General features: G+C 38.0%; 1 non-coding gene across 1 annotated transcript; it reads right to left on the reverse strand.

Moving 5' to 3' along the window:
* Positions 1-3,982: 3,982 nt before the first annotated feature.
* On the reverse strand, positions 3,983-4,093 carry LOC148697025 (small nucleolar RNA R71). Its single transcript, XR_015963245.1, has one exon. It is a non-coding gene; the product is annotated as a small nucleolar RNA R71 (small nucleolar RNA).
* Positions 4,094-5,265: the final 1,172 nt, after the last annotated feature.

The following is a 5,265-nucleotide window of genomic DNA, read 5'->3' on the forward strand; positions in this document are numbered from 1 at the left end:
AGGCACTTTCTGGAATTATTAACATGTATATGATCTCATGAATGGAATGCCACTACTTAGACGCGAGAACCAAGGATACCATAAGCTCAAACCAATTTTAAACTCCACATATTGAAACACATAACAATCAAGATCGAAGTCTAAGGGTTGTAACGGGGCTAGGGTATTGGCTAACAAAGAAAGGTAAGGATAAACAAAAGTTCTTAAAGCAATAGTAAGCAAAGTAATGAAATAAACACTTAGAATTCACTTTTGAATGCAGAAATCAACTTTGAACACCAAGGGACGATTCACATAAAACTTAGGGTCAAATTCAAACTTTTGGACCCTTTCTTCAACAATCAATGATGTGATAAAAGATAGCACTCACTCAAATTAAACCCTCTTTTTGACAATTGTAGTATAGTTATAAGTAGGGATCATTCTAGGCCGGGGATTAGGAGGGATTGCTAATCTAATGAAAATTGACTCAAAGATGTGAAAATATGCTTTAAAACACTTTAAATGACCTCACAAGACTCTTACTAACTTATACGACCAAAAACAAACTTTAAAGACTCAAAACAACTCAAAACAACCAAAAAGACTCAATTTAGACTTTAGGACTTATTTTGGACGAAAATACACTTGGTTTTGACTCTAAAGACTCAAAAAGACTCTTTCGGACAGATTTGGAACAAATAAGAAAGGGGGTTTTGATTTTGGACGAATTTAAAAGAAAACAAGTAACTTAAAACTTTAAAACAGATTTTGGACGAATTTAAGAAAAACTAATGGATGATGGGATAGCCAAGGGATACTTCTCCACACATGATACTTTCAAACATAAATTGATTTCCAGTTGCTTTTCCGATAAACCATGAACCTCAACACCCCAGATTAACCGTGACATCACTAATTAACCCTCAGATTTCCCTTAAGTTAGTGGATTGGATGACATCATACGACAACCCAAAGCATTCTTCAAAAAGTCCCCTACATGACATCATAATAGAGATACGGTCAAAGATCATTACGTTCAATGGAAATCATAAGTATTGACAAAGCACTTGTAACTATGACATCATGATACGCATGCTAGGAATTTACTTAACATGATTGTGAAAACAACCTTAACTACTTGTGAATATAAGTTTGTGACGATTATGTGAAACACCCTTATATTCTAGCCCCAAATTCAAGCATGCAAATTAAGTAGGCCTCCCTAATAAACATACAAGAATAAGTTATCCATCAAACGGTTAAGTAAATTGCGTTCACAATTTATGAAATCACAACTGGACTTAATCAACTCATATTATAAATGTAATCATGGTTTCAAAGCATCCCTAGGCTAAAACGAGTTTAGCCTCTCATGTTCATGACAAAACAAAGCAACATAGAATTAAACATTAAAATAAAAGATAGATTACACCTAGAAACGTCCAACACTCCAACTCGAATGCACAAACGCCCAAGGCTTGGTTTTCCTTCTCCTCTTCCTTGCTAAGTGATAGGAGCATATTTAGGCGACTTACTTAGCTTGTTTTCGTGCATCTATGTTGTTAATTCATAGTTGTTTTAGTAGTTTAAGCCATTTTCGTGTGTTTTTAGGTTCATATGGCTAAGGAAGCAAAAAGATGCATTTTGGAGCAAAATTGGGCTTGGAATGGATAGCATATGCTTGGAGCCAAAGTGTTGGACGAATTTGAAAGCCTTGTATGCACTTTGGACATAAAACAAAGGGCCTAGCCCAATCAAACAATCCTTTGAGCCATGCAAAACCTCTAGCCCAATCAACAACCCTTAGCCACATGCATTCACATGCATCACAACCCCAAAACCATCAAGAAACACCCATTGCCGTGCCTTGCACTTCCCCTTTCATTTTCAGCCATTCCACTTCATCATTACACCACCTTCTCCATCTTTATTCCACATGCATTCATCATAATTCACCCTAGCTACCACCATTCACACACACATGCACTTACTCTTTCATCATTGCACCACCATTCACACACACATGCACTTACTCTTTCATCATTGCACCACCAATTCAACACATGCATTTCCACCTTCCTACTTCATCATTTCAGCCACATATTCACCCACATGCACTTTAATCATTCAACACATGCATTCACACACCAACAACAACTCAATGCCGTGCACTTCCCTTGCCTTTCCACCAACAACCTAGCTCTTTTTCCATCATTATTTCATCCACATGCACTCTCAATCATAACAACCACATTCACTCTTAAACAATCACCCACATATTCTCCCATTCCCCCTATGAAAACCCATGCATTCATACACAAAAATCACATCTCATTTTCATACACAAGACACCACAAACACATCCAATCTTCCCTTTGCCGCAAGCTCCCATTCCATTTCTACACAATCTCTTCTCGGCTTCATTCCATTCCATACACTCTCCCATTCGCAGAAACCATTCAACCTTAGCCGCTCCACCTTCATTTACAACACACTTGGAGCACCAACACCGAAGGCAACTCTTAAGGGATTTTGACATCAGTTTTGCTTCAAGGGTTCTTTCTTCTTAATCCTATGTTCACTCATGTTATATATTTTTATGTGAAACCTTTTGTAAACATGAAGTGTAACTAATCTCTCTCTAGGGATTCGATGTAGCCTTGCAAGATTGCCATGTAGTTAATTCAGAATTCTCATTTAATCTATCTATTTCTTGTTTCATTCTCCGATTTAATTGTGACTTAGTGTGTTGATTTTAATGCTTGATCATCATTTGAATTAACCACAGGTTGTTTAGCCAAGATTAAAGCACACATCTTGCATAATCTTGGTGGATATGTGAATGAATGAAGGGAATGTTTTGCAAACATCCTGCCGAGTGTTCCCTTTGGTTTTGTGAAAGTTTCTTGTGCACTACATATTCTTGATTAGGAACCAAAGTTGCACATCACAATTAGGCTCATGATTAGAGACATTTGATCAAATCCACACATCATATGGTTTATCATATCTAAGTGAAACAAACTCAAGAAATAGGTAGATGGATGAGTATAATCTGATTCAACAAGCATGGCCTTGGGTTAGCAATGGTAAAATCGAATCCCTAGCTTCATCTCCATTGGTACTATCTCATTTTATTAGCTGTTGATTCATTCATTTTGTGTTTACTTCATTTCCTTATGCTTTCAAGTTACAACAACAAATCTGCCTACATTGATTAGTTTTATTTCTCTAGTAAAGAGTTCTTGCAAAACAAGTGATTATATAGGTCCAATTAGTCCCTGTGGATTCGACACCCTTACTTGTGCCATTATACTAAACCTATTTTAGCACTAGGAAGGAAAACAACAATTAAAATGGCGCCGTTGCCGGGGACTGATTTCAGTCCCTTATAATTGCTTGTTTTGATATTAAACCTTGTTCTTTTCATTTTAAGTAGATTTCTGATTTTTATTCAAAACTTGTTTTATCTTGTTTCAGGTAGTATATGTCAAATAGACTTGCTGAATTAGGCCAAAGAATTGAACGGTTAAAGGGCAACACTTTGGAAAGCTTTGTGCCAACAAGTTCCTCCATTGTCCGTGAAGAAGAGGAAGGGAAACCGTCTAGTCCAACAAGTGAAGGATCGGAGCACTTTAATTGGGAAAGAGAAGAAGAGATGGCGGGCGACCAAGATGATCTTCGAGCTTTGGAGGATTTTGCTCAACCAATCATACCAAATTCACCTTCATGTATCTTGCTGCCCACAGAAGCTAGAAACTATGATCTTAAATCTTCACATTTCCATATGTTTCCTTCTTTTTATGGCTTACCTAATGAAGATCCTTTAGCTCATATTAAAGAATTTTACAATGTTGTGAGTGGTTTACCTTTACAGGGAGTAAGTGAAGCAAATCTGAGGATGAAAGGGTTGGTTAATGACTCTAGTACCTGGTTCACTCACCACATGGGATGCCGTGGCTAAGAAGTTTTTGGAAAAGTTTTTTTCCACTCAAAAGATAGCCACATTAAGGGGACAAATCTTCAACTTCAAACAAGATGATGGAGAACCTTTCAATGAGTGTTGGGAGCGCTTTAAAGGCCTTTTGTTGCAATGTCCACACCATGGGTTACCTCTTCACTTACAAATGCAAATTTTCTGTGATGGACTAACCCAAACATGTCAATCAACTATTGATAATGCAGCAGGTGGAGCTTTGAAGAAAAAGAATGCTCAAGAGTCATATAACATTTATGAGATGTTGGGATCTAATGCTCAACACAAAGATGTAAGGGGTAAGAGAGTTGGAGTATATGAAACAAGCTCTAATCATGATCTTTCTTTGCAGGTAGCTAACCTAGAAAAGAAGCTTGAATCCGTGCTCAACATGGTGCCAAAAGCAAGTGAAGTGTGTGCCATTTGCAACATACCAAGCCACCTTACTCATCAATGTCCATCTAGGGAGGCTTACCCCGAGTATGTCCAAGAGCAAGTGAACCTCATGAATTCTTACAATCAAAGGCCAAGGAATGATGTGTATTCCAATACATATAACCCAAGTTGGAGAGATCATCCCAATCTTTCGTGGAAGAACAACAATCAATTCCAAAACTTCCAACCAAAACCTACTCTTGAGGATACGGTTAAATTGTTAGCCCAAAATACCTTGCAATTCCAACAAACCACCAATAGCACTCTCCAACAACATTCGGCGGCTCTAACCAAAATGGAGACACAATTGGGGCAGATTGCAGATGCCTTGAGCCAAAGAGAGGTTGGAAAGTTTCCAAGCCAACCCGTGATACTCCAAAGGAACCAAGAGCAAGCCAAAGCAATCACTACACTTAAAAGTGGTAAGGTTATCAATAATAGAGTTGGCAATGAAGTTACTAATGAATCTGATCATGTGAATGATGGGGTTACTCAAGGAGAAAATGAGAAACTAAATGAGGAACCAAGCCATGCTACCCCCTCGTTTGAAGCACCAAATCTTCACAAGGCCGAGAAACCTTACACTCCACCAATACCATTCCCTGGAAGACTTGCCAAGAGCAAGCAGGATAAGTCATTTAAGGAGATTTTTGATATTCTAAGGAAGGTGAATGTTAACTTACCTTTGCTTGATGTCATTAAGAACATGCCAGCTTATGGGAAGTTCTTCAAAGAGTTAAACAACTACAAAAGGAAGTATGGACCACATGAGAAGGTAGTGGTGTCCGAGAATGTAAGTGCCGTGTTGCAAAGAAAACTTCCACCAAAGCTCAAGGATCCAGGAAGTTTTTCTATCAACATCACCATAGGGG

The sequence above is a fragment of the Pyrus communis genome, chromosome 5, assembly GCF_041283825.1.
Source record: "Pyrus communis isolate YQ-2024b chromosome 5, ASM4128382v1, whole genome shotgun sequence".
Lineage (NCBI taxonomy): Eukaryota > Viridiplantae > Streptophyta > Magnoliopsida > Rosales > Rosaceae > Pyrus > Pyrus communis.